Genomic DNA, 13,939 nt, shown 5'->3' on the forward strand with positions numbered 1-13,939 from the left:
AAATTGTGAATATTTTTGCTTACGCACTTCATATTGTTTTCCAGAGTAGCCCTGCTTATTAGAGACCGTCGCGTTGTAGATGAACTCGCAAACGTAGTATCCACAGAAATCATTTCCGGCTTCCTGCCACAAGCACTTTACGAGAAATAGAGGTCAATCAAACTGATAAGCAACCATGCTAAATGGTATTGATGAAACTAGCTAGAATCAATGGGAGATGCGCGGAACTAGGTAGTAGTACTTACTTTCGGGTGTGTAAATCGCAGCTCGCTCTGCAGTCCCGGAGCAATTACAGTGAACTCTTTGCAAACCCTGCCAGACAAAGAAAATAATTACTTGATATCAGGAAATGAACAAAGTTGCCGATATAGTGCGATAATGATCGATTGAACTTACTTCTGGAGCATTCGAGTCATGTTCGCATAGTCCTCTGGATCTTTTCGTCTCGAATCTAAGACGGTTACTACTCCCCGCTCAAGCTTAATCTCTAGAAGAATAAAGTGTTAGCTGCGCACGCATGCATAGCTCATCAGTTACATTACTATAACCTCGAATAATAAGGGACATCGAATATGCACAAGACAGTAACACTCACTTGAAGTTGTAAGGAAAGAGTATTTTATCTTTGTTTTGATTTTTGAGCAACGATTCACTACAAGAAAGCTGTTAATGCATGACGGATTTCTCGAAAACTGTCATGGATGGACTGCTACAGCCCTGCAGGCCCGCTCAAGCCCGACCAACAGTCCCGCGTATAAAATGCTAACCCTAAACCTGCTCGGCCACTCCTCCCTCCCTCCCTCCTGCGCAGCCAGCCCCCAATCTATCTCCCACGCAACTCCTCGCGACTCCACGCCGCCGCCCGATTCAGGCGACTTCTGTCAGCTATGGCCGGCGCCCAGCACACCCCCATCTTCCCCTCGCTCCGCTCTTTCCTCCCCTCTGGTCAGATTCACTACCCCCGGCCACCAACGCTCGCTCTCAACCCATCTTCGTAGCTAGGGTTTCGTCGCCGGCGTGGCTCCGGCGGATTCTCTCCATCCCCTGCCACCTGCTGGATGGTGCTCCTGGAACAGGGCCGCGTGGAGGCCCTCCTCCCGTAGGATGTGCTGATGCGGCGCGCCCTGCAGCGGCTGTTCGGGATGAGCACGGGTGCGACAGCCTTGTCCCGGTCAACGATGGTGGCGGCGAACACTGGTGATCCTTCTTGTCCTCTACCTCCAAGGACGCGCACCGGTACAGCTCAGGCACCCCCGTCCCCAAATCCCGTCCACCCATCCGGCGTTGTCCAGCTCATCCTCGCGCTCGTGGATTCGCCTCCTCCTGTACGCCACACTTGAAACATGGACGTGGTGAGCTTCCCCTCTCTCTACCCCCAAATCTGGATGGCACTAGCATCTGTTACATACATACATATGAATAAGCACCTTGGTTTGGTAATTTGGTTCAGTTTGTATTTAGTCTGTATGGATGTGTTTGGTTTCAGTCACGGGTTGGAATGTCATGGGTCGGACCCGTTCCTCGGCCTTGTTCGTATGTTTGGTATGTAACTGGAACCGGAACCACGTCGTTCCCACCGAGCGAATATTCGGTCTATATGCGGAACATGCCGATACCTCCAAATCGGAGGAACGACGCGGAACGGCTCATGCTCACCCCTCGTGTCTCCCTCGGCAGCCCGCTTATCTCCCTCTCTCGTCTCTCTCTCTCTCTCTCATCCGACAGGAACAGGCAGGCGGCGCTGGCAGGAGGTGAGCGGCGGCAGCGGGAACCGGCAGGCGGCGGCGTTGGAAGAAGGCGAGCGGCCGCAGGCGGTGCCTGCTCTGCTTGTACTTGTCCCTGCCTCCGCACCCACCATCGGCGCACCAGGCAGTCGCCCCCTCCCCCTACGCCTTGAGTTCTTGGCTGCTGGACCACTTCCTCGGCCGCAGATCAAGCCATGAGCCGCAAGCTCCGCCCTTCACCGGAAGATCTGCTCTTCCATGCCCAGTTCGAGCTTCTCCTTCCTTTTTTTTTCCTCAGATCGGAAAGAGCGGCGTGATGCAAGCATTAGCAAAGGCAAGCAACGTCGTGGCTTTTTGGTTGTGCGCAATTAGTGGCGACTGGTGAAAATTGGCTGATGTTATATGTATGCATCGTGATTGTTCGTAAAGAGGATTTCTTTGTTGCTTAGTAGAGTACTGATGGTAGTTTAGTTTCCAAAAGAAAATCAGAGTTTAACTGATATGCAAGAGGTGAGCTGTATCAAATTAATCTCATTTTATCTCTTCAACCAAACACTGAACTAGAGCCATTCCATTCCATCAAACTGCACTCTACCAAACACAGGGACGGAACCAACCCATTACAGTGGAATGGAACCATGACATTCCATTCCACTTCGTTCCTGAACCAAACACACCCTATGCGTCTGGATGTGAATGGCACTTGCAGTATATGGCCGCTCCTTGGTTGTCCATTTGTATGCATCCATCAGTATGTAAATGGCCGCTCCTTGATTGTTATTTTGAACAAAACTCCCCCTTAATTGTTCTACTGAAATGAATCCTTGGAAGCTAGCACTACATGTCTGTTGTTGCTGTCGTCTTGTACTACATGGCTTTTTCCAATTTAATTTCAGTCAAGTTTATGTGAATATAATCTCCATTGATCTGATGTTTTGGTCTGAATATTTACATTTTAATTATCATGTATGTACTAATGCATTCTCAGATATTTGGTCGGTGTTATCTTCTAAAATAATATTTAATGCAATCCTTAAATAGAAGTAGAAGAAGCATGTCCGCAAACAGAATTGTACATTTTCATTCCTTTGTAGAAGTGTAATAGATTATTTCTTGAAAACATAAAGATTTCAAGTATAGCGTCAGAACAAAGATACAAACTGTAATTTCAACATCCGGTAAATGACATATACAGCGAGTTGGGCGTGTCAAATGTTGATGTACAAACAGAATACATTGGATTAACCATCTACTTTTTAGAACAGTTCGGAACATAGCTCAGTTGCTCACATTAACAAAGATAAATATTAAAACTGGTAATGTTTGCAGTGCCAATTGAAGCCGCCATAGACACGAATGAACTGGACAATTGTACTCTTGCATTATATTTAAGGCATAATGTTAAATCCAAATAATAGACCTGCGATGAAACTGAATAAATTTTATGATTGTTATTTTTCATAGTTGGGAGCTAGAAATTGATGTTACATTCAGACCTCTTAACACGGCACATATGATTGTCAGACTAATTTCTTTGATCTGGACATTGTAGTCGGCACATCTCCTGCCTGATCGACGTCGATGCCATTATCCTCGAGAAGAACAGGATGAGATTGAGACCCTTCCATTCTTCCGCTTGTTCTATTCTTGATGTGAATTAGCTAGGATGTAGAGTTTTGTCTATTAAAGGTCTGGACTATTGTGTGGTTTCAGTAAAATTATAACTGCCTGTATATTTGTCTGTGCGTAACATCTGAACTGGATCATGTCCTATCATGCATCGCACTGTTACACAACTAGAGTTGCCATATCTTGGTGGACCATGTCCTGGTATCATTTATCATTCCCCTGAGTTTATGGGCCTTATAATGAATGCTATTTTCTGCTTGCTTGCATTCAGAAATGAGAATAAATTATTTACTGTATTGGATGCTCCTCTCCTCTCTTTGTTCGGTTCTGTCTTTTTTTCCACTTCCCGGTTTGAACATATTGGAAGAGCAAATTATGTTATGTTCCTGGCCCATCTCTTTCTGCTATCTTGCGGCTGCAAGACCTGGGAGTTTTAGTGGCTGATATAATTTTGACAATTTTGCTGCAATACCTTCAGTTTCTCTATTGATTCGGTCAATTTTGCTGCTGCAATAGTCTGAAGCAGAACCTCTATTCTTTTCGTTTGTGCAGGAACTTTGCTCCCATCTAATCTGTTTGGGCTGTGTAAAGGGAAGAGAAGGGACGAGAGCAATGACTGGTTGGGTTGTGTTAAGGGAAGGGAAGAGGGTAATGACAAGGAGCAGCTGCAAGGGCATACTAGGAGAGGAGGGTCGACCCCGACGCCATGGAAGGTCTCTCTCTCTCTCTCTCTCTCTCTCTCTCTCTCTCTCTCTCTCTCTCTCTCTCTCTCTCTCTCTCTCTCTGTTAATGAGGTAATTTAAATAAACATGAACAAATTTATTAGATTCATCAATCTCTTTTGATTCCGTAAGTTGGAGCTTATTAGATGTGAAGTAGATTCAGAAAAATTGTCCCGTTTCATTTGATGCTTGTTTGCATTCGCACACTGGATGGTCATGTGAAGAAATTTACATGTGTTTGTCTAATATTGCCTGAAAGTCATGTGTTTAAAATGTTTACGCAAGTTGTTGATGCTCTTCTGCTCTAGCCTATGCTGATCAAGTGGGCATCTTATAAAATTGGTATGCAAGTAACACGGATAATAAAATCAATGGGTTTATGATAGAAAAGCTTTTCTGTGTATCCTGAATGAATATAAACGATGCATGATCATTTCAAGCTGCACTTCCCTATCAATTATTTCATTGTTTATCAAGTATTTTCAAGTTTCATAGTCCACTACATTACAATTTTTTATTTTTCATCTAATAACAAATACATAGCTTAATGTTCAATGAATAAAACTAAGTGTGGGAGGTCTCTCAAGGAAACTGTACCATATTCTTTGTTGAAAGTTTCCATGCCATTTTAAATTCACTTGGCAAGCAATTATCGTTTACTATTTGTCAGCCCTTTGAGATGTAGTTGCAACATAAACATTGCCGCTGCTCGTCGACCCGGATGACATAAACTTCAAATGTTCATGTGTCAACAAGTTTACACGTCATGGGGGGATATTGTTTGTTAGTGATATGCCATTTCGTTGGTAGGTTTATACGGCCTCAACTACTGCTGCTATATTACTTGGAGTTTTGTGATGTGTATTTTGTCACTTTGTCATTTGACCTCCATTTGACACACTTTTCTTTGGATTAATTTTAAGAAACCACATGTTTACTCTTGTTTTATAGTAGATACAATGTTATTCTCATTTGTAGGCACTATAAGATTTAGGAATTCTGGACAATATGTAATTCATTTTTTATTTTTGTTGCAATTCTCTTATTTCTACTATCCATTCATATCTGCAAATATCTAATATTCTTCTAAATATGGTAGGTAAGATTGGATAGCGTGCTTCTTGGTGTTGCCCATCACAATCAGCCACAACATGATAGTTGCCATCAAGAGCGTCAACAGCAAGAGCCTGTATAACAACACCCTCAATAGTTTATCTATTCTGATGTAAAATGGATTGTACTGGTTCATAACTCTGCTGTGTGATATATGTTCTCAATATATGTTGTATGTTATCATTTTGTGAGGAATTTTTAAACTGCTATGCCATAGATACGTATAGATGGATGTGATAAACTTTGTAATGTTTCACACCTTGCAAATATTTTTTGTTGGGCCAAAATTGGCATTAGGATTTGTGTAATGCATTATGCTAAAAACATATTGGGTCAAATTTTGGCCAAAAGAAATGGGCTAATGGTCTCAACCAAATTTAAACTGTCCTTTAAATTTAGCCTAAATCCATGATGAATTTTGTGACGAAAAATAGTATCCACGTAAGCAGCCACATCATTTGAATTAGTCAACTAAAAATCCTATGTGGCGTTAGTCCATGACGGATTGTTCCGTCACAAAGACTTGGGCCTGGGCGGGCCTAGGGCAGCTCCATGACGGCCAAGATCCGTCATGACTGGTACGATATCAAATTATGACGCGATATAAATGACGGATTTCAAATCCGTTAAGGATGGTCACCCATGACAGTTTTTCATTAATCTGTGACGGACTAGATCCGTCACGTATTAACAGATTTCTTGTAGTGATTGTAGAAAGTTGTCCTCGGTTTCTGTGACATTCTTTTGAACCGTCCATTCATGTATGACATTTGGGTTAATGAACCCAATGTCATAGATTTGTGCTTTTTTGCATTCGATGATCTTCAATCTGCATAATATAGTGAGGTTAATTATATATACATGCAATGAAAGAGCTGAGCTATATATAGAGACTTAATTACAGAAGTAGTGCTTACAGACAGTAGCAAGTAACGAGTGATTTGTCGAGGGCCTTTTGATTGTATAACTGGAAAAACTCGTCAAAATCAACAATAATCAGATCCAATCCAACGAAGTCGTGCTCCTCTTTAATTCTCATCGTCAAAGCATCCTTCCCAGACTTGTTGCAGGTTTCCATGTACCATTCATGGAATCTTCGCATCATCATTGTTAGAGCAGGACTTCCATCTTTGATGAGAGGCTTCCCATACTGGTATCTGAATTCGTCCACCTCCATTGTTTCAAAATGTACATCATCGCCCAGGTAATCAGCAGGATTGGTACCGGGCACCATCCCCGGCAGATTAGCGACGATATCGCTAAACACCTTGAGCGGGGGGCACGATTGGTTCGCCTGTTCGCCGAGGTGGGGAATATTTTTCCCACTTCTTTGTTCTTCTAATCTTTAATCACTGGAAGTAGTTCCCGACCGCCGCGCATATTCATATGTCTTTTTAAGAGCGCAGACATAGTTGTCATCTGGCGAAGGCAGTGGTGGTCGCTTCAGGGCATCGATAGTGCGCTTCACTTTCACCGGATATATCATCTCTTTAGGAGGTGGAGGTTTCTTTGCAAAAAATTCTCTCATTTGGGCTTCACAGATCTCCGTGTTTTCCTCCACGGTCCTCTCGTATGGTAACTTTTCCGGAGTCTTGAGAGATGGACCATATCTGTATTGCCTCCTGCTTCTGGCTGTACTGCTAGCCGCCAGAGCGGCGGCGTCTCTCTTACGTTGTTGCTTATGAGGCAGATAAGGAGGCGGAGTGCTTCGACGTGCCAGAGGAGGCGAAGGAGGAGGCGGAGGAGGAGGCGGACTGCTCGAACGCGCCGGAGGAGGCGGAGAGCCGGCCTCACGCGCCGGAGGAGCCGTAGAAGGAGGTGGAGTGCCTTGATCACTCGCCGGAGGAGGAGGAGGAGGAGGAGGTGGTGGTGGAGTGCCCTGACTCGCCGGAGGAGGAGGAGGCGGAGGCGTCCAGTTCGGAAGCTTGATGTACTCCTTCCGCCATAGACATGTAGTCCTCAGAGCATAACTCAGCTGACTCACCCCTTCACCTGTAGGGTGGTCAAGCCCGAGCTCCTCAAATCCCTCCATTACTTCATCCACCATCACAACATCATAGCCATGTGGAATCGGACGGTAGTGAAAAGTTTCGTCAGGTTGAGGAGGTGCAACAGAGCCGACAGCCGCCTTCAAGGTGAGGTTCTTCCATTTCGTCATAAGCTGGCAATGTTGACCCCTCCGTGATAGCATCCATGGGGTAGCTAGGAGCCGTGAAGTCAGGCTGCTAAACGAGCTTGGTGGAAGCCACGCTGCTTCTCCGCTGAGATGGCGGGGTAGCTTCTGGGGTAGCTCCGGCATCTCGCTGGCTCTCAACTTGTTCCTCTAGCTTTTGTACTCTTGCATTGAGTTTCTGCATTTCGCTCAAGTCCTGTTTCCTCTTCCTCTCCCGGGTTTTGTTACCGCCTGCGCCGGGAAACCCAACCTTCCATGCAACGGAGCCTGGCGTGCCTCGTGTTCATCCAGGGTGCTTAGGATTCCCGAGGGCCTCAGTCAGCTCGTCATTCTCTCTGTCAAGAATGAACGTCCCTTGCTGCGTTGCGGAGATACACTTCTGAAGCTTCTTGACGGGTATTGCGAGTTGCTCGTCCGTCCAAACGCACTTCCCTGTTTCAGGGTCCGAAGTTCCCCCAACCCTGAAGAACCAAGTCCTTGAACGGTCTGGCCAGTTCAATGTCTCTGGTTCGACCCCTGTAGCAATCTGGTCATTCTCAGCTTTGTCGCACAACGGCTGGGCTTTGAGGTAGCCACCTGACCCCGTGCGATGGTGAAACAGCTTCTTTGCATCATTTATCTTGTTTGTCTCTGACATCTTCTTAATCTTGTCCGATGTCTTGTAGGCCACAAATGCGGGCCAGTGATCTCTTATCTTCTCAAATCAGCCGGTGAATTATGGAGTCTTCCCTTTGTCGAAAAACGTTGATTTCAACTCATTCTTCCACCTCTTGAATAGACCTGCATCTTCTTAAGAGCACACGCCTTGACCAATGGCTCTATAACTGGCTTATTCGGATCCGCCTCTGGCGGTAGGGTGAAATTTGCCTTCCGCGAGGTCCAAAGATCATCTTTCTGTCTATCTGTGACATAAGGAACTTGAGGGTCTTCGTTCTTAGGCTTATTCCATAGCTGGATGCTGATCGGGATGATGTCCCTAACAATAGCTCCGCACTGAGCAGAAAATGCTTCCTTGGTCCGCCCGGGTTCAATCGGTTGGCCATCGTCCGAGATTGCTGTGATCGTGAATCTTTCGTCCTGTCGCAAACTTTCTTCGGGCCTCGTCTCGTTACCGAAGTTTGGCTCGATCCGGAGGACTATAAAAGAAGAAAGAAGAGTTAATATATGTACATACCAAAATAATTAATGCATCAATTAGCTAGTCAGCACATGCTTAATTAATATATATACCTTGCTGGACTTTGCAACAGCTCCTTCCTCCGTTCAGTCACCGGAGCCGTCATCACGGCCGCCTTCTTCCACCGGCATTCGGTCACCGAAGCCATCATGATCATGTCCTTCCTCCTCCATTGTTCGTTCACCGGAGCCTGATACGTCTCCAACGTATCTACTTTTCTCACGCTTTTCCTCTTGTTTTGCACTCTAATTTGCATGATTTGAATGAAACTAACCCCGGTCTGACGCTGTTTTCAGCAGAACTACCATGGTGTTGTTTTTGTGCAGAAATAAAAATTCTTGGAATGGAACGAAACTTTGAGAGGATTTTTTATATCAATAATACGAATTTCTGGAGCCAAGACCCACCAGAGAGGGGCCCCTGGGTGGGCACAACCCACCAGGGCGCGCCCCCTCTCCTGGCGCGCCCAGGTGGGTTGTACCCACCTGGTAGCCCCGCTGATGACCCCCCTGATACTATAAAATCACATTATTCCAGAAGAAATAAGGGAGAAAGAATTATCGCGATACATGAGACGGAGCCACCGCCAAGCCATGTTCTTCCTCGGGAGGGTAGATCTGGAGTCCGTTTGGGGCTCCGGAGAGGGGGATCTTCATTCTTCATCATCACCAACCCATCTCCATCGCCAATTCCGTGATGCTCCCCACCGGGAGTGAGTAATTCCTTCGTAGGCTCCCTGGTCGGTGAGGAGTTGGATGACATTCATCATGTAATTGAGTTAGTTTTGTTAGGGCTTGATCCCTAGTATCCACTATGTTCTTAGATTGATGTTGCTATGACTTTGCTATGCTTAATGCTTGTCACTTTGGGCCTGCTACCTCTTGGGCATGCATTGCTTTTCCCTTGAAGAGGAAAGGGTGATGCAGCAAAGTAGCGTAAGTATTCCCCTCAGTTTTTGAGAACCAAGGTATCAATCCAGTAGGAGACCACACGCAAGTCGCCTAGTACCTGCACAAAAAATCAAGAACCTTGCAACGAACGCGATAAAGGGGTTGTCAATCCCTTTACGGCCACTTGCAAAAGTGAGATCTGATAAAGATAATAAGATACATATTTTTGGTATTTTTGTTGTATAGATTGGAAAGTAAAGATTGCAAAATAAATAGTAAACTAGAATTATAGATCGGAAACTTATATGATGTAAAGTAGACCCGTGGGGCATAGGTTTCACTCGTGGCTTCTCTCAAGATAGCATATATTACGGTGGGTGAACAAATTACTGCCGAGCAATTGATAGAAAATTGCATAGTTATGAGAATATCTAGGCATGATCATGAACATAGGCATCATGTCTGTGTCAAGTAGACCAAAACGATTCTGCATCTACTACTATTACTCCACACATCGACCGCTATCCAACATGCATCTAGAGTATTAAGTTCATAAGAATGGAGTAACGCATTAGGCAAGATGACATGATGTGGAGGGATAAACTCAAGCAATATGATATAAACCCCATCTTTTTATCCTCGATGGCAGCAATACAATACGTGTCGTTTCCCTCTCTGTCACTGGGATCGAGCACCGCAAGATTGAACCCAAAGCTAAGCACTTCTTCCATTGCAAGAAAGATCAATCTAGTAGGCCAAACTAAACCGATAATTCGAAGAGACTTGCAAAGATATTAAATCATGCATAAAAGAATTCAGAGAAGAATCAAATATTGTTCATAGATAAACTTGATAAACCCACAATTCATCGGATCTCGGCAAACCCACCGCAAAAGAGTATTACATCGAATAGATCTCCAAGAACATCGAGGAGAACTTTGTATTGAGATCCAAAGAGAGAGAAGAAGCCATATAGCTAATAACTATGGATCCGAAGAGGCTATGGTGTTGATGTAGAAGGCCCCAAGATGATATCTCACGGGTACAGAAGGTTGCGGCGGTGGAAAAGTGGTTTCATGGCTCCCCTGGATGTTTTCAGGGTATAAGAGTATATATAGGCGAAAGAAGTAGGTCGGTGGAGCTACGAGGGGCCCACGAGGGTGGGGGCGCGCCTACCCGCTTGGGCGCACCCTCCTACCTCGTGGCCGCCTCGTTGCTTCCTTGAGTTCCACTCCAAGTCTCCTGGATTGCGTTTGTTCCAAAAAAGATCCTCGCAAAGGTTTCGTTCCGTTTGGATTCCGTTTGATATTCCTTTTCTGCGAAACACTGAAATAGGCAAAAAAACAGCAATTTGCACTGGGCCTTCGGTTAATAGTTTAGTCCCAAAAATAATATAAAAGAGTATAATAAAGCCCATTAAACATCCAAAATAGATAATATAATAGCATGGAACAATCAAAAATTATAGATACGTTGGAGACGTATCAAGCATCCCCAAGCTTAATTCCTGCTCGTCCTCGAGTAGGTAAATGATAAAAAACAGAATTTTTGATGTGGAATGCAACCTAACATAATTTTCAATGTAATTCTCTTTATTGTGGCATGAATGTTTAGATCCCAAAAGATTCTAGAGAAAGTTTTAATATTGACATAAAAATAGTAATACTTCAAGCATGCTAACCTAGCAATTATGTCTTACCAAAATAACATAGCCAAAGAAAGCTTATTCCTACAAAATCATATAGTTTGGCCATGCTTCATTTTAGTCACACAAAATGCTCCCATCATGCACAACCCCGATGACAAGCCAAGCGATTGTTTCATACTTAGCCTTTTCAAACTCTTTCAACTTTTACGCAATATATGAGCGCAAGCCATGGACATAGCACTATGGGTGGAATAGCATATGATGATGGGGGTTATGCGAGAAGACAAAAGAGGAGAAAGTCTCACATTGACGCGGCTAATCAACGGGCTATGGAGATGCCCATCAATTGATGTCAATGCGAGGAGTAGGGATTGCCATGCAACGGATGCACTAGAGCTATAAATATATGAAAGCTCATCAAAAGAAACTAAGTGGGTGTGCATCCTACTTGCTTGCTCACGAAGACCTAGGGCATTTTGAGGAAGCCCATCACTGGAATATACAAGCCAAGTTCTATAATGAAAAATTCCCACTAGTATATGAAAGTGACAAAATAATAAACTCTCTATCATGAAGATCATGGTGCTATTTTGAAGCACAAGTGTGGAAAAAGGATAGTAACATTGTCCCTTCTCTCTTTTTCTCTCATTTTTTACTTTTTTTTTGTTTGGGCTTCTTTGGCCTCCTTTTTTTCGTCTGGAGTCTCATCCCGACTTGTGGGGGAATCATAGTCTCCATCATCCTTTCCTCACATGGGACAATGCTCTAATAATGAAAATCATCACACTTCTATTTATTTACAACTCAAGAATTACAACTTGATACTTAGAACAAAATATGACTCTATGTGAATGCCTCCGGCGGTGTACCGGGATGCAATGAATCAAGAGCGACATGTATGAAAGAATTATGAAGGTGGCTTTGCCACAAATACGATGTCAACTACATGATCATGCAAAGCAATATGACAATGATGGAGCGTGTCATAATAAACGGAACGGTGGGAAGTTGCATGGCAATATATCTCAGAATGGCTATGGAAATGCCATAATAGGTAGGTATGATGGTTGTTTTTGAGGAAGATATAAGGAGGCTTATGTGTGATAGAGCGTATCATATCACGGGTTTGGATGCACCGGCGAAGTTTGCACCAACTCTCGAGGTGAGAAAGGGCAATGCACGGTACCGAAGAGGCTAGCAATGATGGAAGGGTGAGAGTGCGTATAATCCATGAACTCAACATTAGTCATAAAGAACTCACATACTTATTGCAAAAATCTACAATTCATCAAAACTAAGCACTACGCGCAATGCTCCTAGAGGGATAGATTGGTAGGAAAAGACTATCGCTCGTCCCCGACCGCCACTCATAAGGAAAGCAATCAAAGAACACCCCATGCTTCAAATTTGTCACACAACGTTTACCATACGTGCATGCTACGGGACTTGCAATCCTCAACACAAGTATTACTCAAATCCACAATTACCCAACTAGCATGACTCTAACATTACCACCTTTATATCTCAAAACAACTATCAAGTATCAAACTTACCATAGTATCTAATACACTCTATATGAAATTTTTTATTATACCCATCTTGGATGCCTATCATATTGGGACTAATTTTATAGCCAAAGAAAATTACCATGCTCTTCTAAAAGACTCTCAAAATAATATAAGTGAAGCATGAGAGATCAATAATTTCTATAAAATAAAACCACCACTATACTCTAAAAAGGTATAAGTGAAGCACTAGAGAAAAATTTATCTAGCTCAAAAGATATAAGTGAGAACTCTATACTGTTTCTCGCCCCCCGGCCCCAGCGTCGCTCCCAGGGGCGACTCGGGTGGCGAAACCCTAGCCGCCACCCCAAACTTCCCTCCTCCCCTCCCTCCCCTCGCCGTCGCCGGAGGATACCGGCGGGCGAAGCCCTTGCCGGTGGACGGCGGCGGGGGGCCCCTCGTCCGTGAGCTCGCGCGCTGCTGTTTGTGCGCTGGAGCGGCGGGAGCGCGCGGTGGCGAGGCAAGCGGTCGTATGCGCTCAGGGGGAGGCCGTGATGGTGTGGAACGCGTGCGCGGTGGCCCTATTGTGGCGGCGGCCTGCCGCTGCTGCGAGCGGCAGAGATGAGGGCGCCTAGATCTGGGCTGCGCGTTTCTGCCCCAACCCACCCGTCCCTCTCCGTCCACCCCTCCCGGCCGCCGCCGGTGGTAGCCGCTGGGCGGGTGAGCACGCGCGCGGCGGTCCTTGACAGCTGCTGCTTTGCTGTGCCCCAGCGGTTCCTGGCGGCGGTAGCTGTGGGTCGGCGCGGCAGTGGCGTGGTGCAGGTGGCTGCTGTCGCCTGCTCGTCGCGCTCCCGTCGGTGGCCGGCCTGCTGGCGCTGCGCCGGTCGGTGCTCCTCCTGTGACTACAACGTTCCTAGGCATCCCTCCATGTGTGCTGGTCTTCTCCGACATTCTTGTCCAAGTCCGGTATGCCATTGCATCTGAGGTCCTTGTTCATGGGTCGGGGCGAAATCCTCGTGCGGCAATGGCCTGCGCTGTCAACGGCGACGCCCGAGGGTGCCATCACCTCCTTGGAGGCGTTGGCATGACCCTGACTAGATCTCCTCTTCGAGCACCGGGAGAAATCCCAGGTCCGGCCTCCCGGACCGGGCAGCGGCGGCGTCTCAGCGCCGTTCCCCTCTTGTAGGCGCTGCTTTGGCTGCAAGTGGAGTTTGATGCGGCAGATGGAGGCTGGTGATGCATCGCTCTGGCATAGACTGCTACACAGGGAGCGAATCGCAATGTATGCCAGCGCCCGCGCTTCCCCAATGATTGCTACACCAGTTCCTGTTGAGACCTTCCCTTCACCCACCGACTCT

At 45.7% G+C, this 13,939-nt stretch overlaps 1 long non-coding RNA gene and 1 pseudogene across 2 annotated transcripts; both read left to right on the top strand.

Moving 5' to 3' along the window:
• The first annotated feature begins 795 nt into the window (after positions 1-795).
• Positions 796-5,475, top strand: LOC109733128 (uncharacterized). 2 transcript variants are annotated; one of them, XR_005757751.3, is made up of 3 exons: positions 796-1,352; positions 1,726-4,066; positions 5,175-5,475. It is a non-coding gene; the product is annotated as an uncharacterized lncRNA (long non-coding RNA). The 2 variants fall into 2 exon arrangements; XR_012182964.1 differs by lacking the exon at positions 796-1,352 and having other exon boundaries at positions 1,361-4,066.
• Positions 5,476-13,166: 7,691 nt separating this feature from the next.
• LOC109733097 (uncharacterized) lies at positions 13,167-13,669 on the top strand (annotated as a pseudogene).
• Positions 13,670-13,939: the final 270 nt, after the last annotated feature.

This window comes from Aegilops tauschii, chromosome 5 (assembly GCF_002575655.3).
Source record: "Aegilops tauschii subsp. strangulata cultivar AL8/78 chromosome 5, Aet v6.0, whole genome shotgun sequence".
In the NCBI taxonomy this organism is placed as follows: Eukaryota; Viridiplantae; Streptophyta; class Magnoliopsida; order Poales; family Poaceae; genus Aegilops; species Aegilops tauschii.